Source organism: Protopterus annectens, chromosome 2.part2 (genome assembly GCF_019279795.1).
Source record: "Protopterus annectens isolate FY-2018-M chromosome 2.part2, PAN1.0, whole genome shotgun sequence".
Lineage (NCBI taxonomy): Eukaryota > Metazoa > Chordata > Ceratodontiformes > Protopteridae > Protopterus > Protopterus annectens.
The window spans coordinates 408,776,232-408,802,120 of NC_056730.1; positions in this window are offsets into that span (position 1 = coordinate 408,776,232).

A 25,889-nucleotide genomic window follows, 5' to 3' on the forward strand; every position below is an offset into this window, starting at 1 on the left:
TCTCCCCCTGATGTAAAACTTAAAGTCTCTAATCATAAAGAAGGTACCCACTTGTATATACCGGCAGTATTTGCACATACTGCATTTGAACATCCCTGATCTAGCATTGAACGTCTGAGTGCTCGTTAGTTTCAAGCCTCTCCTGAAAACAACTTTAGGTAATTGGCCAAACTGGGAAGAGATCTGGTTATCTGACACAAGAAAGCTCCAATTCTTCTTAATGATGGACACAATTTCACCCGCATCGACATTATAAGAAGTGATGAAACTACAGGAAAAAAGGCTGTCAACCTGGGCTTTTGGATAAGCCAGGCATAATTCTGAATTGTTATTACTTAATATAGGGAGATAAAACCCATTTTCTCTGTTCAAACAAACCTCATTGCATAATTCCGCCACCAAGCCATGTGGGTAACCCCTATTCAGGAAAAGATCCTGAATGAAAAGACATTCATCCAAAAAATCACCGTCTAATGATACCATCCCGGCCGCTCTCACCAACTGGCCCTTCACTATTGATCTCTTCTAGTGAGGTGGATGGTTACTGTTAAAATGCAAATAAGAATTGGAGAATGTGGTTTTTCGGTGGATTTTAACTAGGTAGCAACCCTGGGGTATACTCTTATACAAATCCACATCCAGGTAAGCTATCCTCTCTTCAGAGGAATTCAAGGTAAATTTAAGGAATTCAGTAGAGCTGTTAAAGCTTGTAACTGAAGATTCTGCCAATTCATCATTGCCCTTCAAGCTGATAAAAATGTCATCCAGAAATCGGGTATATAAGAGAGCTTTTTCTTGGATTATAGAATTGGAGAACACAAACTCTTTCTCCCAAAATGCCATCACCAAATTGGCGACACTGGCCCCGCAAGGTGACCCCATAGGCACCCAACCAATTGGTGATACCATTGATTGTTAAAGGAGAAGAAATTACATGTCAAAATGATATCCAACAATTCTCTAATCATCAAAATTTCATTAACTGGAGCTTGCTTGGACATCATTATTGCTTGAATCCATTCCACCGCCACATCATGTGGAATAGAAGAGTATAAATCTACCACATCGATGGTTAGAAAAAGACTTTCAACACTGAATGGAATTTGACTCACCCTAGCCAAAAATGACCAGGATACATGGGCCTCACTGGATACATACTTCTTCAGTATTGTATCAACAACTTTTGCCACTGCATACGTGATACTCCCCCTTGCGCTAACCAGTTGGCACATAAGGGGGTTTTGAATACATTTATGAATCTTCGGATTCCCAAAGAGAACTGGTATTCTGGGGTTCAGGATAGAAATGTAAATGAAAACGTCCACATCAATAACCCCATTAATAAACAAGTCCTCGAAATAAGACTTCACTCGAGCTATGTTGACATTCAACTCGTTTCTTGAGACTTCTTTATAAGCCTTGGATTCCAAAATGGATACCATTCGATTGATGTAATCATCTCCCTCCATGACCACTAGGCCACCACCTTTGTCCGGTTGCATAATCTGAGCTGAGGAATTACGTAATAAGTCCAAAAGGTCTTTTTCCTCCTTGCTGATATTGAAAGCCACTGGTCTGTTGGAATGGAGTAAAAAATGAATGTATAAGTCACATAGCTGCTCAAAAAGGCTTAAGGATGAATGCAAAGGTGGGTTGAAAGTACTAGAGATGTGGAACGGATTATTCAAGATCCTCTGTTCCCCCATTAATAACTGTAAATTGAGTTTTCTCACAAAGAGTTTTAAATCAATGATGGTGTTGGCCAAATGTGCCCTCCGTGAAGGCACAAGGATAGCCCCTTAGCCAAGAGGTCCACTAAAGGTTGGGGGAAAGAAAAACTTGAATAATTGAAAATTTTAAAATCCTTTCCTGTATTAAAAACTATCTCCATCGAGGTCTGACTGATGGTTGAGAGACTGTTCTCAAACCCATTCAGTTCCTTCTGTTCCTGGTTCTGTACCTGTTCTTCCTGCCCAGTGATTGTTGGGTTGGAGAGGCTGGGTTCTGAAAATTTGAACTCCCTGTACCTATAGAGAGATTAGTAGGTGTAACCTGTGGACCTGCCCGATCACTCACACTTAATTGATTCTGTACAGCTGGGTTCCCATGGGTTACACCATCTTGATCTTGATGGGACAAATTGGATCTAGGCTGTTTGGTATCCATCCAATCTCCCCCAGCCATAGCTGGTGTCCTTAAGTAATTGCTTTGGGATTTGGGGGTTTTGGATAAGCCACCCCTTCCTTGTATGCTTGTGACACTTCTGATAAAAAAATAGGATTGTGTTTCTCTGTTATTGTTTCTTTTTAATGATAAAACTTAATATCTCAGAACCATTTATTATGGAAAGTTTGAATCTTAAAAGGGAAGATTTTTCAGATGTTTGTTCAGTTACTATTAGACATAACATTTAAGGAAAATATAGGACTGATTCTAACAGTAGTACTAGATTAAAGTGTATCAAATATATAAGGGCAAATATAAATGTTCTATTAAATGATACTCTGCACTAAGATTATAGCTAAAATATAAATCCTAGGAATACAGTAGTAGTACAAGACAAAGTATACAAACAGAAATAGAAAGAGATCAGAATATATATATATATATATATATATATATATATATATATATATATATATATATATATATATATAGTTAAAGGATATAAATATGTCTACAAGTGTGGGAGGTTGGCATAGTGGTTAAGATGTTCACCTTATAGACACTAGGTGGGTGCATGGTTTGATTTTCATATGAGGTAATTGGATGGACTTGGAATGACCCACAAGGACAGTTAGCCTAGTACTAATGTATGAACTTATGATCCACTGAACAACTTAACACATAAATAAAATAGAACTCATCAAACCTATAAATTAATAAATATGGAAATAACAAATGACTTTCTCCTTACAGTAGACCAGGGAGATAATATGAGGTACAGGGAAAGATAATTGCAGAAATCTTCAGTTTGATCAAATTACAATAAAGATTCTGAGCACATATTTAATTTTTCTTATGCATAATAACTCACTGACAGGCTTTTTTTAAGATGATACATACTAAAATATGAGACACATTAATGTAAATCAGATGCATGAACTAAGCATTGTTAGTCTAATGGAGAGTTTGAGAGTTAGTATGTTCTGTGTTTCTCAATAAACTTGGAATACATTATTCCATGATATACTGTTTTAGGGTTATTTCATTAGTTATTTTTCTTTTATTTGTTTCAAAAGTTATGCCCATAGCTGAAGATTTCATATTGTTATATATAAGGTATAATAAGTTCTCTGCATAAATGTGATTTCATTATACATGTTTTTTCCCTCTCTCTTATATAAATGTCTGATTTTAAATGCATATCTGTTAATTTTAATGGATTGAATAATCCAGTAAAGAGGGGAAGTCTGTTCAAATACTTGCAATTACATGAAGCTCAGCTAGTATTTCTACAAGAAACACATTTACTTAATGATGTAAGTATATTTTCATTAAATAATTATTTGGTTTTAGCATGTTCTGGCTTTTGAGCTAAAAGAAGAGGCACCCTCATTTTATGGAAGACCTCACCAGTAATGCCTAAAGTAAAAGATACCTATGTTGATAAAAATGGTATGTTAAACATTGTTATAAATGAGTGGAACAGAAAACTATATAAATTTGTGAACTCTTATTGGATTCCAGGGGTTGACGCTATAGGTACAAAAAATTACTTAGACACTATAGCCTATTACATGAAAGGTGAAGCCATAATGGCTGCTGATTTTAATTGTATTTTATCAAAGATTCCACTGCCGAAAGAAAGCTGAGAATTATATATTTAGCAAAACACTTAACACAGTTTGTAAATCTAATGAATTTAAAAGATATATATGAGCTAAGGAAAACAAACTCACTTCAGGTTACCCATTATTCAAATAGATATGGAACACAAATATCAATAAAATTTTTGTCAATCTGTTATCACATATTAGAGAAGTTTCAATAGTTTAATGATCATTATCAGACCATAATGCTGTGATCTTTAATATTATTTTAAAAAATAATTTAATACATCACAGGAGATTACCAGCATACATAATTAAAATAAAATGATTCAAAGATTGGTATGTAAAAGAGATCAAAATTTTCCTAGAAATAAACATGAATGAAGTACCCCACATTGTCCTGTGGGATTCACTAAAGGCTTATTTAAATGGAAGAGTTACAAGATGATATATTAGTAAAACAAGAGAATAAGACAAAGAATTGAGTACACTAAAGGACAAAATAGACAGACTAAAGTTCATTTTAAAACCAAATGACACTATTAGTCAATCTGAGCTTTGCAATTCTATATCATATAGTTTCAATAAACCCAGAAAAACGTAAACTTCAGGCATATTCAGTAATCCCTTTAAGCTTGCATAAACTTGCTCTTAATTCAAAGAAAATGAATAAACTAAATCATATCAAATAAATTATAACACATATAAGTAATAATGATCCTATGATAAAAAAGAAAGTAGAACAGATATTAAAGATATTCTTGAGGGCTTTAAAATATGACAAATAACCTAGATGATATAGTTGAAACTTTTCTAAGGGAAAATATAAATAATAAAATAACAAGTGAATGAAAAAAAAACTGATAGACCATTCACTTTAACAGAAATAAAAGATCAAATAAAAAATTAAAAAATAATATGGTGCCAGGCTTTGATGGTCTTATACCAGAACTTTATAAAATACTATTGGATGATGCAGTTAAAATATTAGATAAGATCTATAGACAAATAAAAACAATTGCTGAAGTCCCCCCATCATGGAAACATGCCCTTATATCACCTATTTTAAAACAAGATAAGGATCCTACAAAGTGTTCATCATACACACCTATTTCACTTTTAACTGTGGGCTATAAAATGTTCATGTCCATTAAAGCTAATAGAATTAATCTACTTATATCTAAACTAATTAACAATTGAATTTAGTTTATTTTAAATAGACACGTACAGGATAACATAAAAATAATGCATACATTAATAGACAGTGCAAATAAAAATAAAAAAAACTTTCTATCATTAGTCTCAATTTAAATAAGGCTTTTGAATCAGTTGATTGGCTGTTCCTGTTTAATACACTTTGTGTATAATTTCTCAACTGAGCTAATTGCATTAATTTCTAAGTTACACAATAACTCTTGTCCTTATGTTAAAATAGGTTATTTTATTTCTAATTCCTTTAAATTACAAAAAGGCACACAACAAGGCTGTCCATTATTACCTTTACTGTTTTACTGTTTTGCATTAACTATAAAACCTTTGCAAATAGTACTAGAGCCAGTAAGAACATTAATGGTGTCAAAATAAAAGAAGATTTCAAACTAAAGATTCAACTCTTTGCTGATGATATTTTACTAACAATAAGAAATATAGAGAATTTATTAGAACATATAATTAGTTCTATGAGTCAGTTTGAAGAAATCTCAAACTTAAGATTTAATCATAGTAAAACAAGTACATTATTAACTAATAAAATCATTAGAAAATCATGCAAAAGATATTCTAACTTCAATTGGAACAGAACTCAAATGAAATATCTTGGTATAACCATTATGTCTAATAGTAAAGGAGTGATATAATATAAATAAACTTTCAACAGGTTGTTGATAAAATTTTAAGTTTAGTCACAAATTGGAACAAATTCTTCTTTACCATGGAAGAATGATTAATGCTTATTAAGATGGTAATTCTCCCTAAAATATTGTTTGTGTTACAATCTTTAGTACTATCTCCAACAAAAAAATTATGAAGAAGATAAATAATATTCTACTTAAATTTTTTAGACATCCTAATAGACCAAGAGTTTCCTTTGACTGGCACAGAAAAGGATGGGATAATGGTAGAATAGGATTCCCCTTTAACAATTATGAAAGTTATAGTGTTGTAGATAAATTCATCTTATGATTTAAAATAGAAACAAATACATCAAGAAATATTATTAGTAAATAATAAATATATCATGACCAGCTATAAACAAATAGCCCCTAATAGTTTTATTTGGTTATTAGTTTCTTGCATAAATAGAATTACACCCTCTTCTGAAATTCCCTATTTAAATAACAATTTATTCTTTCCAAAAGTTTGCATATTCTAACCATTGTATTAAATAGTTAATATTTTCAGTGTTTCCAATTACATATGCAAATGACTGCTTAGAAACTCATAACTTCAGCAAAAATGCTAATATTGAAACAACAAAGTAACTTTATTGGCATCAATTTTTAAATGGTACTAATATATATATATATATATATATATATATATATATATATAGGTTACCTTCATTTAATCAAAATTTCATTTGATCGAATGTTCATTTGATCAAAAAACAGTATTCAAGGCAAAAAACAGGGATTTGTCCCCCTCCCCAATGTTGTGCAACCCTGGAGTTTATATATATAGTTAGGGGGGTGTCGGGGGAGACGCCCCCACCTATTTTCATTCAAAAATCTGTACTGTTTATGTTATTTTCTTCTTTTGAAGGAAACTAGGTGGGGGGCTGCACCCCCCACCCCCCTAACTATATATACCAATTCCAGGGTCACATGACATTGGGGAGGGGGACCAATCCCTGTTGTTTGCCTTGAAGTGTACTGAATTACTGGCTGTCAGTCAAATGAAATTTCGATCAAATGGGTTTCAGTCAAATGGGCTGTCAATCAAATGAAGGTAACCCATACATATGTATGTGTATATATATATATATATATATATATATATATATATATATATATATACTGTTGAATAATTAAGGTCCAAATACCATCAATTTCTGAAACCTGGCTAATTTTACAAATATTTAGAGACGTTGTGAACTCAGAGATAAATGCAATATTTAACCTAGGTAAGGAATTAGGGTCTATATTAGATCAACGAACGATTAAATGTTCGAATCTGTAAAGGTGGACCTTTACAGATTGAACATTTAAATGTTTGAAATGTTTAAAAATAAAAAAAATGAAGTGACAAAAACAAAAAACAAAGGATGTAAGCAGGGGGACAAGCCCCCTGCACCCTCCCACACCCCCTACTTAAATATACCAACTCCAAGATTGCGCTACAGTGTAGGGAAGGGGAAATTTTCTGTTTCTGCACTGTAGTGCACTGATGTACAATCTCAGAGTTGGTATATTTAAGTGACAAGGGGTGTGGGAGGTGCAGGGGGGCTCCCCCCCCTGCTAAAACCCTTTTCTGTTACTTTTTTTTGTTTCATTTTTGTTTTTTACATCTTCAAACATTTAAATGTTCGATCTCTAAAGGTCGATTTTTAGAGATTTGAACATTTAATCGTTCGTTGCTGTAATATAGACCCAGGAATTAGTCCCCAAATTATTAGGATTCTTAGTAAATATCAGTAATGCAATGAAAAATAAATCATATTTGTTACAAATTTATAAAATTCTTAAGTTAAATTTCATGTACTTAGACAATTCCTATTAGAATTATTCCTCAAAAAATAATAATGAAGACATCTCTGAAGAATACAAGAAAATAATATTACAATCTACAGAAAAAAACACATCTTCATTATAATGGAAAATTTTCACTTGGGATTTCCTATGCAGAGCTTTTGTCACTCCTAACAAAATTACAATTATGTATAAATCAAATAGAATTAAATGCTGGAGATGTGATTCTGAAATAATAGCATGTGGTATATGAATGTGAAGTCATCTTCCCTTTTTGGAAAGAAATTAATAACCTCATTAAAGCTCTGTGGTCAGATAGATGTAATATTTCTAAATCTTTAGTTTTATTTAATGCTCTGATTGAGATAATTTCAGAAACCCAAGTACCTCTTCTTTGGTCTATTCTTGTTATAGCCAGAAAAGTAATTACTAAAAATTCTAAAGTTACCCCCTTTATTGTTGACTTTATTAGTATGGCAAAAATTATTTACAGTAATGAATTGTACACTATAATGATGAGAATTTCTAATATTACACATTCATATAAATCTTGGCTTAAATTTTAAGACTTGCTTGAAAAAATATTAATTGTTGTTGATATGTAATACTTTGGTGTATCGATCAGCTGTGGACCTATGCAAATAGTTATATGTTTTATAATTGATTTATCGTTTGTTTTAAAACCAAATTAAAAAGAAATAAAAAAAGAAAATAGAATATTGAGCTTGTGACTGAGCTCTGAGATACTCCAGTGCTTATGTTTCTCCTGCTGGAAGACTGGCCCTTAATTATAACCTATTGTTTCCCCATTGCACAATGCAATTAATGATGTTTGCATCCATCTGAAATAAAATAAAATACTCCTCTTGTTATATGACTAAATAAGTTTCCCCATCACTCATTTGTTCTACTTTGAACAGCACTACCTTTAACTCAGGAATGCAGTACCACTGTGTTGTGCACAGAACAATTGTAGGCTATATTAGTTCTGTGCAATACAGCACAATGCAGAATTATACTTCTGAAAAATCAAGATTGTGTTACCATATGTTATTTCCTCACTGCACTCTACAGTTGGCATTTGCAAACTTATAAAATGAAATGACGTATTCTTCTTGGTTGTTAACCATTTATGTGAATGAATAATATTCTGAAACTATTGTTTCCCAAGTTCCGAGTGACATGAATTTTCCCAGAAACCTGAAGTTTTAGTGCTGTGTATATTTAGATCTTATTTAGCACATACATGGTCAGTATTTTGAGCACATCACTGTGCTTATTTTGATTTGACAGTATCACACTAATTCAATTCATATTTAAATTTGCATATACAGTAAATCTGAACAAGTCATTAATTATATTATATTAATAGTGTCCTATAGTAATCTTACATTATGACTAAAGCTATAATTGCATCTTATATTCTGAAATGGTAACTAGAGAAAAAAATACACTTTTCTAGAAACCAGACAGAGGAGTCTATTTAGATAAAAAAAAACTTTATTAAAGTCACATATATGTAGGAAGGCTGGTATTCAAAAATTCAATTCTTACTGAATAAAGTGAGCAGTATCCTTTATATTTCAACTCATCATGATTAGAAACAAACAATACAAATGTAATTCAGAGTTAGTAAATCATAAGTAAGATGTTATGATGTGGCATAGCACTTTCTAACACATATTCTGTCCCTTTGTTCAGTTCATATGTCCAGGTTCTACTCCACTGAATGCTGTCACATGCTCAGGTATATTACCAGTTTAGTAGGTTAGTGCTAGTCAACACATTTTAAACATGTCTATCTTTAATAGGGAAAAAAGTCCCTAAGTGCCAGGGAGAAATATCTTATGAGACTTTCAAATAGCAGTCGACATTAATTAATTTCAAACTGTTTTCCCCTTCAATACAAATAAATCCCGTGTCAGTGTATATATTATATCCTCAAGTGTAACCAGCAATTCAAGATTGCATTGTACTTGAAAAAGCAGTATATAAGCATCAGATCCAATGTTGTCTATTTTTGTCCGCTTCAACTGTGGGTTGTCAGATCAGACTGGATCCAGCTTTGGCACAGATCGTGAAACTTTTTGGTTCCAGGGGTCTGACTCCTCTCCTACCCATAATTCTTTGGTCTTCACCCTACTACCTCAGATCTCATTTGCCACCTGAAGTGTTCAGTCATGCATCCGAGGTCTCCTTTATTGCATACCTTACTTGGTACTTTCTTCAGCAACTCCTCCATTACCAAGAGAGTTTTACTCTCTCAACTTTATTATAAAACTGTGTTTAGATTTTTCTTAGGTAGCTTAAGTGTGCTTTTGTAGTTATTAAGGCTGTTTAGCTAATAGTTTTTCTAGGTCGTAGTTAAGTGTATTTTATAGAAGTGTTTAGGATAGTTGTATTTAGTGTATAATTACTTACATAAATCAGTTTAGCCAGCTAATTATCATTGTGTGTGTGTGTGTGTGTGTGTGTGTGTGTGTGTGTGTGTGTGTGTGTGTGTGTGTGTGTGTGTGTGCATGGTGCATGTGTTTTACATTTTTTCTCATGGCTGATAGTTAAGTATTTAAAAATGCATGGAGTGTATATATTGTTTAGGGGCAACTCATTTGGATGCTTCTTGTAAAGCCTGTGCATCATTCAGTGCTTCAGCTTTACAGACTCTGCATGAAAAATGATTGTTAAGGGACTCCTTCCTCCCCAGACAGGGTCTGTCTTCCTTACTTCTTCCACTTCATCTCCCAGAACCAAGGACAAGATAGCCAGGGAGAAATGATGCAGACAAATATACAGAAAAACCTAAGGAGAAGTTAAAAGAGAGAGGGGACTCCAAGAAGTGAATGCTTCCCATGTGTTGTAATTGGGTCTAAAAATACCAAAGCTATAGGTACTGAATCTCTAGGTGCTGTACATGTCTGGCTCTGCCCTGGTTCTGACTGGAACTGGTCAACTCCAGACTTCACTCTCTTATTCTTCAAGAGAAGTGCTACTTCAGATCACCATTGGTGGCATCATCATACAGGTCTTTGAGGAGTTTGATCAAACAGGATATCGATAGAATGATGAGAAAATTTCTCAGGATGCAGATACAGCTTGGGGTCCTCTTAGTACCATCCCCTGGAAAAGTACCAAGTGCTTTTCCATCTACACCTCCTTTATGCTGTTTTTCTAGCACCAATTCACCATTCAGCAAAGATAGCTTCATCCCCGATCTGACCTGCAGCACCTCTGTTGGAGCCAGTAGTTCAGGTGACTTTGATGATGATTGTTTTTCTTCTTCTTTTGGGTCTGATGTGTTCAGATCCGGAAGAGTGTTGGAGCTGAAGCTTTGGTATTTATAATTGGAGTTGGGGTCACCCTTGATGCTGTTGGAGCCATCTCTTCCCCTTACTGCTCTGGCACTAGATAACACTGAGATCAGTCTCAAGGTCGAGACCCATCGGTTGTGAAGTTTCCATTCTGTCCAAGGTCAGGAGAGAGCCTATGGAACCAATGACTTCTTCAGCCTTTAAGGCTTTCCATCAGGTACTGTCAATGCTGAGGGACAAGATGCTGTCTTCAAGGTCAGTGCAGTCCAAACCCTAGCTTGAATCAGCTTCTGTTTCTCAACCCTCTGTTAGACAGGGACAGTCATTCCCACAGGCTTTTCAGGTTTCCAGTTATGTTAGATCCCAGTACAATTCTGAGCCATCTGATATTCCCCCTCAGATGGTTCATAGAAAACAGATGTGTAAACAGAAGCACCTAGACTCTTCACCTGAGTCTGTCACAGAAGACACGGATTTGGATAAGGGTGAAGGCTCCCAAGATCCCCCTCTGAGGATGTCACATTTGTCAAGATTCTGGAACTAATGAAACAGAGAGTGGGGTGGACACATTTAACCCTTCTAACAAATCTGTATTCCTTAAAGCATTTGGTTCTGGCTCATCTTCTTCCTGGTGGTACCATTCATTGGTCCACTGTTTGATCTGATGGCTCAATGAGCCTGGAAATACACTGACATGGTGGAGCATATCCCCAATATGCCAGGCAAAATTATTTCCACCCCTGCAGACAGGAAACATTGGAGCAAGGTTCCTCCAGTAGATGTGATGGTTGTAGCAGCAAACACGAAAAAGGAACTATCTGAAGAGAGTTTCTTGGTACATCCCCCTAATAGAAAGTCTAGGGTGATGGACTGCTTTGGGAAGTGGGCTTACACTTTAGTGACATTTGTTCTGCACTTTGGATGCAGTTAGTGGGGACACTTAGCTTTGCATCACAAGCCTGGAAAAACATGACTACAGATTAATGGGTGCTGAATTTTATCTCCAAAAATTATTCTCTACCATTTTCCCTTTCTTCTATCAAAAGGATCAGAGTTCCCAACATCCCACCCAGTCAATGGGAACTTTCAGCTGCAGAGATTTCCAATGTAAAAAAACAAGTCATCCAAATGTCCAAATGGTCCTCACAGACCACCTAGAATCTGAAATTTACTCATGGTTCTTTATAGTACCCAGGAATACAGAGGACATCATGTCCATCTTAGACCGGAGTCATTTGAATCAGTATGTCAAGCTGACAAAATTCTTGATGGTCAAGCTACAGTCCATTTTGCTTCTACTGAGACAGGAAGATTGATTGTGCTTGAGAGACCTCAAGGACTCATATTCTCATGCTGAAGATAGAGCAGCATTCGTGGAGGTTTCTCCATTTCCAGTGGAGGACAACAATCAGTTTAGAGCTCTGCCAACAGCACACTGGGTATTCACCAAAGTCATGGCAGTGGCAGCAGTGCACTTGTGCTTACTAGGGATCAATGTTTTCCCATATCTTGATGTTTGACTCTTCACATCTACAACCGACAGTCTCTTATTGCAGCAATGGAACCTCTTGCTGTGACTGTAGCAAAAGCAAGGGCTCACCATCAACATCCCCAAGAGCCAGTTTATGTCTTCTCAAGAGATAGAATTTATTGGATGCCAGCTGGACACAACCTTACAGATTGCCCACTTTCCAGTGTCTGCAGTTTTCATTATTCATCTCATTGCCACACAAGTTCTTCACCGCCCATGTCCTCCAGCAAGGTTGATCCTTTGACTATTGGTCTTATGGCATCCAAATTCTCATAATCCCTCTTGCCAGATACTTTATGAAGTTCCTGAAGTGGACATTAGCAGTACATTGGTCTCTGTGATAAATGGAAGTTCATTTTGAACAAGTTTCCCTTTGGTAACTGTGGCAACGGATGCTTCCCTTCTAAGGTGGGGATAGGGCATTTCAAAAGGAAGATAGTTCAGGGCACATGGTGACATATAGAGGTCAATCTGTTCTGGAGATGAGGGTAGTCATCCTAGTGTTGTAGGCCTTTCAGGACAGTCTCCCCAGAGTTGTGATTCATGTATGGACAGATAACATGTCTGTAGTCTGGTACATCAACAAACAAGGAGGAACCTTTTCTTACCCTTATGCTGCAAAGCCACGAGAGTCTGGTAATGGGTGATGTCTTCACACTGCTTTCTTTTATCAGCGCATATGCTGGGGTTGTCCAATGTTCTGGAAAACAAGTGATGAACATGATCTTCAGTCACGGGTCAGCCTTGTTGCAATCTTTTTGCATCTCATCTAAACCACAAGTGCAGCAGATACTTTGCCATAATCCCTCCACCAGGACAGTAACCAAGAAGTGATGTAGTGTACGAATGGTCCCCAAGTTTTCTTTATGCCTTTTCCCTTTGCCTCTAATGAACAAACATATACAGAAAGCAAGAATGTGCAAGGCCGAGGTAAACCTCATTGCTCCTTTCTTTCTTCAACAGACATGATTTCCATTTCTGTGGCCTCTTCTTGTACATCCTCACTGGAAACTGGATCAGTATCTAGATCCCTTGTCTCACCCATCTGGAATAACTTTCCCCAGATCAGAAAACCATGAAATTAACTGCTTAGTTCCTCCAATTCTAACAGTAGCTAGAGATGCCTGGCTTTACATGTCTGCTGTTCAGATATTATCAGCCTCTCAAAAACATGCCAACACCAAGATGTACCACAGCAAATGGAAAAGATTTTCTATTGGGCATCATCCAAAGTTGAGACCACTTTTTAGTGCCTATTCCCTAAATTATATAGTTTTTTATCAGAACTTTTTCACAATGCATATAGTTACTCAGCCATAAAGGTACAGCTGACAGCCATCTCTACTTTCTACATAAGCCAGAACAACTCTTATATTGCCTCATTGCAGATTTACAAAGCCTTTTTAAAAGGGACTTTCTTTGTTCAGCTCCAAATCAGAGATCCTACTCCTCCTTGGGACATTACTATTATGTTGCAAGCATTGACTCAGCCACCATTTGAGTCAGTGACTTCAGTGGTTTTGAAGTTTCTATCTTAGAAAACAGTCTTCCTGGTAGTTGTCACTTCAGTTAAGCATATATCAGAGATGCAAACACTTTCCTGCAGACCTCCTTACTTGGTTTTTCACAAGGATACAGTTTCACTGAAAACTAATGTGGCATCTGAAGCTAATTCCAATCAGGCTATAACTCCACCAGTCTTTTTTCCACTATTTTCTAATAAAGGTGAATACACACTTCATTTGCTGGATGTCCATCAGCAACTCAGGTTCTGTCTTCCGATAAGCCTTTCAGGAAGTCTGATCAACTTTTGTGGCATTCTCTGAACAAAAATTAGGCAAAGCAGTCACTAAGGTTAATTTGTCTAAATGGTTATGAGATTGCATTACCTTTGTGTACAATAAAAAGGGTTTATCCTTACAGTTTAAGCCTAAAGGTAATTCTACAAGGGCTGTGGTGACATCTACAGCCTTTGCTAGGAAACTTCCTATTGACAATATCTGTGCAGCTGGTACTTGGTCAACAATTCATACATTTGTTTCGCATTATAAGCTGGATGAACAATTAAGATCTCACTCATCCTTTGGCTCCACCATTCATAGGAATGTCCTTCCTTGATACTACCCAGGACTGTATGCTTGAGAATCTGTCCCTCAGCTGAACTGGAAAAAAAACAGACAACATAGGATACAAAAGTTCATAGGTTGGTACTAGTCTATCAGCCCTAGGGCCTACACAAGCCTAGCATAACAATTCCCTGGCTATTTCTTCCCTCAGTATTTACTTCCCTGGACCCCTCTCTAGCAGGGCGACTGACATGATCCTCGGGGTGAATTTCCTATCTCCCATCCAAACATCAAGGTTCCTTTTGAAGAGGGCCAAAGAGGCGCTCTGCTTGACATGTATAGGCAGTCTATTCCAGAGTCTGGGGAGTCTTTGGGTCATAAACCCATCCCTCCAGCATGTTTTGTTCATTGTGATGACAAGGTTTAGATCCCTGGAGCATGTCTCTCTCAGGGATTGGGATTTCTTTAAGTATAGCATGTCCAACAGCTCTAGGTTTGACATGGCCTTGTATGTTAAGCAGAGATTGCCTCTGAGTAGAAGATATGCGACAGAGTATAGGTGGAGTTTTTTTAGATGGTCATCATAGGGCATCTGCTTTAGGCTTGTGATTCTTTTAGCGAGGTATTTCTGTGGCCTTTCCAGTTGTTGCAGATGTCTTGAGAAGTACATACCAAATGGGGTGTTGTATTCTATAATGGGTCTAATGAGGGATGAGTGCAGTGGGACAATGACCTCCTTTTTTCTGGATGAAAAGCCCTTAGTGATGAGGTGTGCCACATAGAAGGATTTCCTGACTGTTGTGGGGATGTGATTATCGAAGGTGAGACCACTGTTCACCTGTGTCCCTAAGTCTGTTATCACACTTTCAGTGTTTGGTGTACTGCTACCTATGTGGTAATTCATGGGTACATGCTTTTTCCCAAAGGGGATAACTATACATTTATTGGCATTGAGCTTGAGCCCATGGCTCTGGCACCAAGCATCTGTTTCTATAAGGCCATTTTGTAGAATATCCACATAATTTGGGGATTCAATAATGGCTCCCAGTTTGCAGTCATCTGCGAACTTTGTTAACCAGAGTCCCTTAGTGTTGGCCTGTAATTCAGAGACATAGATGCCAAACAAGAGAGGTCCCAGGACTGAACCCTGAGGTACTCCACCTGTCACTTGTCTGGAGCTGGATTTGGAGTCAGCTACTTTTACAGTGTGGGTTCTGTCAGTAAGCCAGTTGGCAACCCATCGAGTGACATAGGGATTAATGCCCAGCTTAGTAAGTTTATTGATGATTCCAGAGTGGGGGATAGTGTTGAAGGCCTTGGCAAGGTCCATATAGGCTGTGTGGACCACCTTAACCTTGTTCATGGCTCTGGAGACTGATTCGAAGAAGTCATTCAGGTTCAGGAGACAAGATCAGCCCTTCACGAACCCAAACTGTGTGGGTTCCAGTGTTTGAAGGTTGTCAATGTCTTTGTTTATAAGTTCTATGATAATACGTTCCATGGCCTTGCAGATCAGGCTCATCAGACTGATGGGATGGTAGTTCCTGGGATCCAAGGTGGATCCCCCCTTGTGGAGTGGGATAACTGTAGCTGTGCACCACTCAGTGGGCACAAAGCCTGAGGTGAGGCTCTGATTAAACATGACACTTAGGTGAGGTGCCAGTTCATTTTGTAGTTCATGTAGTACACAGCATGGGATGTCATCTGGTCCCATGGATGCTGTATTCTTAGCTTTGGAGAGTGTGTTTTTTACCTGTGTGGCAGTTATTACCAGAATTTGGCATTCTTTCACTATTGAGATGGGCCCTTTATGGGGTGAGAGGGGGTGAAGTTTGCACTGAATCGATCTGCCAAGATATTGGCAATATCCTTTGGTACAGTATATTTAATGCCATTCTGTTGTAGCTCAGAGCAGATCTAAGCATTGCCATTTAGATTTTTGACATAGCTATAGAATGCCTTGTGGTTGTCTTTGGAATCTTTGGCAATTTTATTTTCATAACTAGCTGTGGAGGATTTTATGAGGGATCTCAGCTTCTTACTGAGGCTGGTAAGGGAGTTTTTTTGCATCCTGGGATTTTCCTCTTTTCTGCAACAGTTTCTTCCTTTTGTTGTAAAGTTTGTTTATGACAAGGGACCACCAGATTGGCTTCCTTTTTTTGGAGGAGAGTGTCTTGGTTTTATTGGGGATGGCATGATTCATGCATGAGTGGATGTGCTCGTACAGTGCCTTAATGTAGGATTCAGCAGTCGAACTTTCAGTTCCCGTCTGCATGGACGTTATGAAGTTTGTAACTTCTGACTTGAGTAGCATGAAGCTAGCTTTGGAGAAGTTTTTTACGGAGGTTTCCTTACTGGGGGGTGGGGGTGGGATCTGGATGCCAAGAGTGATTAGCTTATGGTTAGACATGACCAACGAGGGGGTGACCATAGGTGTGGAGCATCGATTTCCTATGTTGGTAATGACCGGGTCTAGGATATTGGAGCTCCTGGTGGGACTAAGGACTAGTTGATCCAGGGCATTGGAATTTATGAATTCCAAGAACGGTCTTGGTACATGAGTAGTTTTCCCAATTAATGGCAGGGTAGTTGAAATCACCCAGTATTAGGGTGTTTGGTTGTATCTTAATATTTTCCAGTATGTTTAGAAAGGTGTAGTGAGAATCTTGGGGCATGGTGGGGGATCTGTAGCAGGCTATAATTTGGATTGCAGTCTTACCTAGTGTTAGTTGCACTTGGAGAATTTCAGATGCATTATGTTGGGCAACTAGCTTGGTGTGAATATCCTTGGTGAATATGGACACTCCTCCACCTTTAGTGTTTCGGTCCTGGTTTGGTAGTTGTAGCCTGGTATTGCAGTAGTGCTTTCTGGAGCCTTGAACCAGGTCTCAGTTACTACACAAATATCAATGTTCTTCATTTTTAGGAGTGCCTTGAGAGAGTGCATTTTGAGGTTTAGACTTCTAGCTTTGAGTAGCATTACCTACAGATTTTGCATGCTTGTACCTGTTACGGTGGAGGTTTTGTCCTTTGCCTAAAAAGGCACTATAGGGGTGGCAAGAGCCTTAGCCAGTAACCTGAATCCCAGGGGTGACAGGTGCAGACCATCTCTGGTAAAGCATTGTGGTCTGTCGATCATGTCATCCCAGGCAGACAGATATGTACATACCATAGGGATAGATCCATGTTGTCTGATTTTCATCCAGTTCAACATCTGTCCCACCTGCCCCCTGCCAAAATTGTCATTAATGAGACTCCAAAGGCCAGTCAACTTTGGCATTCCCTGTCAATAAGGCATTACCACTACCAGTGCCTATAGCCATGTCATGCTCTAGCTGATATAATTTAGAAACTAGCCAGAATAACACCCCATTTTTTTGCTGATACTTTCATATATGTTATTCAATCAGGGGGTACAACTCTGAGGTAGTAGGGTGAACAGGAAGGAACTCAGACAGCATGGCTTTAGCATTATGGTAAGTGCATAATTTTTGTTTTTATCACTACATGCTCCCCTCTCTGACACCATTTTAGTTTTATGTAAATCAACTTAAACCATGAAATTATAAGTTCATTGCACAAATTCAGAATAGTGTTTAAAGCATGATTTTATTCAGTTTAACATAACAAGCCTGCATATCGTGGGAATCTTGATGTACAACAGCATTTTCATCATCATGGACTGATTTGGCTATTTCATCTAAGAAATGCATCTCTGAGATCACAGAGATCACATGGTATGGTTAGAATTAGGCAAATATTTTCTGACAAGGCTTTGCATAAAGAAGTTGGTCTGGCAAACAGAATAATTATTAGAAACACAGTCTGTAAAAATGTTATTTCTTCTCCTGACCCTGAAAACATATAATTTTATTTTGTTATTTTATTTTAATTTAAGTATTTTATTCAAGTTGGTAACTTGGGTAGAGTACTAATCCAAATAGACCTTTTTAAGTCTAAGCCTGGACAAATATTAATAACAGTAGACAAGCATGTTAAAGAGTCACTAGCCCAGATTTTTTGCTAGAAGAGGTTGTTTATATTTTAGTACTGTGTAAGTCACATGTTCACCCAGAGGCAAGGTTTTCAAAGACCCTTGTTAACATACTGCAGGTCAGATTACACAAACTCTCAGTGGGGGTGGGTTGTTCTATGAAGTGCTAAGAGCTTACAGCTGAAGTTTGTCCTTTTATATTTTCCTTCCCCCACACACAGACAGTCAGATTTGTTGAATGACTTGATTTTACTCAGCTAGAGATGCTATCTTGCCACACACAGACCTGGAGCCTCTTTAGCAATGAAACACTCTCTACTTTATTATGTATTTGCTTTTGCAAAACTGTGTTTAATAATTATTCAGTCCTAGGCAGTAGTATTTTTGTTTCATTTTCCCTCCACTGGTAATTATTTTTCATATGGTCTGTTATTAGTGTTGCTTGTTAATGTGTCTGTGTTCATGTTAGTACACTTTTAAAATTATAAGGATTTTCTCTAATTTTAAAGCACAGCATTGCTTTTGACAGTTGTGGCTTGCATGGAAACTGTTGAGTAACAAATGTCCTAATATTCTAAAATAATAAAATATTTTGCACCTTTTCTCTGAAAATGACATGCAGATTTGAAAATGAATATAATCACTGTTCTAAAAGTATTTTTAAACAACTTTTTATTAATTTTAAAACAGAGATTGTACAAAATTATTTAAAGATAACTAGAACAAAAGCATAACTATTTGAAGATGTCCACAACAGAATGAAAACAGAAAACTAAATCATTAAAATGTATCAACCAAATCACTTAATTTTGACCAAAATCTTAACTGTTGAGTAATGTTCAAAGTTTTCATTTTGTCAGTTGACAAGTCTTTTTTACAGACTTTTTTTGCTAAATGAATGAATTCAATGAAAGAAAGAGTAGTTTCACATTTCCAATTCTTTGTGACTGTTTTTCTTGCTATAGCTAAAATGGGCCAAAGGAGAAGCACCTGCACCCTAGTAATGGAATAATCCAGAACTGGAGCACTATATAAGATCAATGAGTTAGAAATAATACAATTATCTGTCCACAAAACCTGGACAATATTTCTAAATTTAACCAAAAAAGGAGTTACTGTTTTACAATCCATTATCATATAAAACCAATCTGTGTTAGAGACTTCATTACACCTCTAATAATTAATTTTACCATAGTTATATATTAAAGCTGCTTTATGTGGAGTTAAAAAAGCTCTGTGAAGAAATCTCCATGTATATATTTTCCAATAAAGAGAAGAAGTAGATTTTCCCTCAGATTTAAGAATTAAGCATTTATCTTCATCAGAAAAAGGCCTTCTCATTAATCGTAGTTCAGTAATTCCAAAATAATATGTAGAACTAAACTCTTCTCTTATTAGTTTATAAATTATTGATATGTATGATATATTCTTGTTTGAATTACTGTTGATTCTGAAAAAAACTCAAGTATCTTTGGAATATGTTTTGTTTGAAAATCCATGTAGATTTTGATTTTATCACTAACATATTTTACAAGATTGTATAGTCAACCAATTATTATTTTCTAAGCAATGTCTTGCAAGAAGATAATCTGTATTATGTGGTTTATTTCTTATTAAGAATTGGTGCCAAAAGATTACATTTGCATCTCTAAGGTCTAGCATTTTGTTTATATTTAAAGTTCCCAAACAACCCACAGTATTTGATATAGAAAACAATAAAAAAATACATTTTAGTTATATAATTAGAATTCATGAGTCATTTAAAATTTATAAGGATCTAATTAGTGAAGAGAGAGGAATAATAGTTTTTTTTCCTTTTTATTTAAACATAAGTCTTTCAAGATCTAGTAAAATGTATTAATTCCAAATTAGAGAACGGTTATACAACATTGCTGTTATTTATTAATCTTTCATGAATGGATTTCCAAATGGATGGGTAAGAGGCATTTAACCGTAGAGAGATTAAACTGAAAATTATGGATTTGGCATATAATTCAACATTTGGAAAACTTAATCCACCTTCTTGCCAACTTTTAACATGCCACTCAAAGGGTATTATTGGTTTCTTGAGGAACCAGAGAAAATTAAGAAGAGTAGAATTTAGTTTCTTAAAGATTTTTTTAAGAGGGACAATAATGATTGTAGATAGAAAAGTACTTTTGGTAGGACTATAATTTTTATTAAAGTAAGTATATCTTCCATTGTAAAAAATGTTCCAATTAATTATTTTAGTAACAGTGTCTATTAAATTATTATGATTTACTGTTCGAGTATTTTACAGTATATTTAATTATAATTCTAAGATAATTAACTTGTGAATTGTTCCAAATATAATGTTTAAAGTTTCTTAAATAATTATTAACTTTTTATAAGTAACATTTCTGTTTTATCGGGATTAAACCTGGTGCTTTTTAAAGTAATTAATAGACTTAGTTAAATTTTCTATTGAAGCTTCAACATGACCACTTGTTATTAAAATGTCCTCTGCAAATAACTGAATTTTACAGGAATATTGACTATTGAGAATCCCTGAATTTTGATATTAGATCTAATAAAGTTTGCAAAAGGTTCAAATGCTAGAGCAAATAATACAGATGACAAGAGACAACCCTGTTTTTTACCTTTTAATATTTTGAAAGAGCTAGAGAGAAAAGAGCCAATTTTAATAAAAGAGAATGAGTTACTATATTTAGTTACAAGATTTATAATATTTAGGGAAAATTCATATTAAGTGCTTTGAACAAATAACTCCAACTAATAGAATCAAAAGTCTTATTTATATTTAGACTTATTATAGTTGGTTCTTTTTTTGCTTTTATTAGCCAGATCTATTAAATTATTAAGACTAATTATGTTATCCCAACCTTTTTATGTAGTATAAAACTAGTCTGATCACCATTTATTAATCCTGGCATAATATGGTTCAATCTTTTTTCAAGAATAGACATAAATATTTTATAATCAACATTTAATAATGAAATAGGATGGTAAGAAGAACATACATTAGAATCTTTATTTACTTTCAAAATAGGACATATTAGAGAATATTTCCAGGAAGGGGATAGTTGACATATGTTTAACTTGTTCAAAAACTTTTAATATATTTAAAAGATTTTCTGGGAATAATTTGTATAATTCTGGGATTATACTCTCAAGACCAGGGCTTTATTTGATTTAAGATTATTAATTAGATCTTTTAACTCCTTAAAAGAGAATGACTCATCAATTTTTGGTCTTTCTTCTTTGGTTAATTTAAATCTAATATTATCTTTCAAAAAGTCATTCGTTATGTTGTTGATTTCTGAGTCTATCTCTTTGTTATTAATTTCTTCATAATATTTCCTAAAGCATTCTAGTATATCTTTTAAGTCAGTCACTTTTTTATTTCTATCACCTTGTTTGGAAATGATTTCTTTAATATGATTAGTATTTATTTTTTCTCAAATCTAGCATACAACCTGTGTAAGTCTTCTGGGTTTATTACACTTGTACTGACACCAAGCTAAACAGTTGCTACTGCTTCTTAATTTAAAACAATATTATTAATTATAAGTATTTAGAGCACACTCAAGTCATGTTAAAAGGAAAAACAATATAAAGTATTAATTTGAGAAATATTAATATTTAATACATAGAAATATAAAATTGGAAATGTTAATAATAAAGAATGATATGCATTTCTGAATATATCAGAAATAATACATTTCAAATTTCTTTATTTGATCAAGACATTTTATGTAGTCATTTCTTCTAATTAATCCTACTGTAGAAAATACTACAAAAAGCCTTCAATTTAAGCATTTATATGGAGTAAATAAATAAAACTGACAATACCTATAACACATTAACCTGTAGACTTCATAACACCAATACATATCAAGATCACATATCATAACACTTTTAAAACTCATTTAATAACATGGGTGAAAAGGAGAAAGTAATAGAATATGGAAGTATAATTAAAGGTGCTACAATTTAAAATTACATATTTATGTATATTGAATGTGCTTATATATGCATAATATATTTACATGGATGTGCATACATGTAACTGTGTGTATGTGTTTGTAAATTATGAGTAGATGCTTGATATTCACTCTTTTAACTGTTAATATACATATGTTGTATGTATCTATGCATGAGAGTAAATATAAAAATGAGAGAGTGTTTTTAAATGTTTGTATTATGAATATATGTATGTTACTGTCAATAACTTATATTATACTTGGAATATACATTCAACATCTAACTTTTGGACAGAAAGCATTATTTTATGATTATATTTCAAGTATCATGTACTTACAAATTTGCTTACAGTACTTTTCATTGCCTGATCTGCAAGGCCATGGAATGTATATTCAGGGAACTTATAAACAAAGACATTGGCAAGCTTCAAACACTAGACCCAACCAAGTTTGGGTTCATGAAGGGCTGATCTTGTCTCCTGAACCTGATTGGCTTCTTTGAATCAGTCTCCAGAGCTGTGGACAGGGGTAAGGCGGTCCACACAGCCTGTCTGGAGCTCGCCAAGGCCTTCGACATCATCCCCCACTCTGGAATCATAGATAAACTTACTAAGCTGGGCATTAATCCCTACATCACTTGATGGGTTGCCAACTGACTTACTGACAGAACTCACACTGTAAAAGTAGCTAACTTCAAATCCAGCTCCAGACAAGTGACAAGTGAAGTACCTCAGGGTTCAGTCCTGGGACCGCTCTTGTTTGGCATCTACTTCTCTTTTTTTTCAAAACAGGTTTATTGTTTTAACATACAAGAGAAATATCATAACAATTTTATACAAGTAATTAAAAATAGATATGATTATAACATTCAACAAAACAACTAAAGTATTTACAAAGACATCCACTACAATCAGATCAATTAATTAAACTAAAATACCATGCTATTGAAATTAGGATTTTTTTAATAAATTTTGTAAATTATCCCATACAATATAATAAGATGTTTTTCTAGTTGTTCTTGACCTAATTGTGTTTATTTCCATATGGCACACTATATTCATAACATTTTAAATTCATTGAACGAAGGAGGTGTATCTGAAATCCAATTTCTGGTTATTATTTTCCTAGCCACTGCTAGAATAGACCATAACAAGGGAAGCTTAACCTTTTTAACACTTTGAGGTACAGGTGTGTTGAATAATATAAGAGATTTAGAAATAATGAAATTATCTGTAAAAGAGCCTGCAAAAATTCATTAACTGACTTCCAGTATTCTTTCAATTTTATACAGTCATAAAACATATGAGCCCAGTCAGCATTAATTTCTACATTACATCTCTTACATAGATTATCTTTATTATTTATTTTATTCATCATCAAAGGTGTATAAAAGATCTGTGTAAAATTTCCATGTATAAAGTCTCCAGACAATGGAAGACGTAGTTCTATAGGCAGATTCCAATATATATTGTTTATCTTGTTGATTTGGTGGGTCCCCATTAATAGAAGTGAAACAATTCCAGTATGTATCTACACTGTAAAAGTTTCTTGTCTGATAATTTTATGTATGTATGAAAGTTTACCTTTATCAGAAACTTTATGTTGTAAATTTAATATCAAGTAATCAATCAGTGTTGGAATAGATTCTTTAACTGTTATAGACATTAGATCTATTCTATCAATGAGATGTTGTCTAAAGGTCTGAACCTCTAACCAGCAAGTTTCTCTTAGATCAAATTCTTGTTTTAAGAAATCTAGATTTTTAACTTTATTATCAGATATCAACTGATACCAGTACTTTAGATCATTATCTATAGCTAAATGAGTTCCTTCAGAAGTAGATGACAAAAGCATACCCTGAGTATACATTATAGGGAATATAATAAAATTCCATTCCCTATACTTAGGGTGCATGAATATAAAGTTACGATAGCTAATAATAATATTTAATGGATAACAAACCATATGTTTAGGTGTAATAGGTGAAGTACAAAATTCCTTTAGTAACCATAACATGGAGTTATTTACAATCATATTTTTATGTGTTAAGGAGATTTTCATGAAGTGCATACTAATTAGCTCCCAATAATCTTTCCATTTTGTGACATATGACTGATCTATTAATAAAGTAATAACTTTTACAATAGAAGAGATAGTATATAAATTAAAGTCTGGAAAAGAAATACCCACTTGAGACCAGCTATTAGTATGTTTCTTTAATGCAATCCTAGGTCTATTAGGTGCCCATAGGAAATTTAACATTAGTGTATTCAGTTTCTTGATAATTATTTTTGTAGGTGGAAGTATTATTGATTGTATTAAGTATAAAATCTTGGGGAATATTATCATTTTAATAATTGTAAGTCTCTCCTCCATAGTAAAAACATATTATTCCAGGTATTAAAAAGATTTTGTATATTAAGAAAACAGGTATTATAATTATTATATATAATAGATTTAATATCTTTAGATAGTATTATACCTAAATAAGTTATCTGACCTGAATTGGGTACATATTTAGTAAAATCACTAATGAGAATATTTTTTCATGTATATATAGGTAGTATTTTAGTTTTTTCTTCATTGAATATTAAACCAGAAATACTTTTAAAATTCATCATTTTATCAAATAGAGACTGCATAGAAGAATTAGATCCTGCTGATGTAATTAGAACATCATCTGCAAAAAGTTGAATTTTGGATGTTGTATTTTCATCTATTTCAAAACCCTCTATGACAGTACTGTTTCTGATTAAATTAGCCCAAGGCTCCATTACTAAAGTGAATAATAGTGGAGAAAGTGGACATCCTTGTTTTGTACCTTTAAGAATGGGTATTTTTTGTGAAACATATGTTCCTACCTTAATATAAGCCAACGTACCTTTGTATAAATGCTCAATTAGATTTACAAATGCATCTGAGAAGTTTGTGCACTTCAGTAAGGTAAACAAATAGTCCCAACTTACTGAATCAAATGCTGAACTTATATCAAGACTAATAAGTGTTAAATCTTTCTTTTTCCTATTTGCAAAATCAATTAATGTTAAAGTTCTTCTTATATTATCAAAAGTATTTCTATTTACAATGAAGCCTGTCTGATCTATATCTATAATGCCAGGAATGATTGTCTTCAATCTATCAGCAAAAATACTCATAAACATTTTATAATCAACATTAAGTAATGAGATAGGCCGATATGAAGTACATCTAGTTGGATCTTTATTAGGTTTTAAAATTGGTGAAATAAATGTATATTGCCAAGATGGGGTTATTAACTCAGTTTGGGCCAAAATAAAAACCTTATGTATTAATGAATATGTACTTTTAGAAAGGATTTTATATATCTCTGGTATAATACCATCATTACCAGGTGCTTTGTTTGATTTAAGCTTATTTATTTGTGTAATAACCTCTGTATATGAAATACTTTTGTCCAATAGTTTAATCTGTTGTTTATTAAGCTTTTTATTCATGTTTGTGGTTATAAACTCCTTTATTTTATCTTTAGGTTCCATGTTAATGTTATTATTGTTAATATTGTGAAAGTGATTTCTAAATTCATCTAG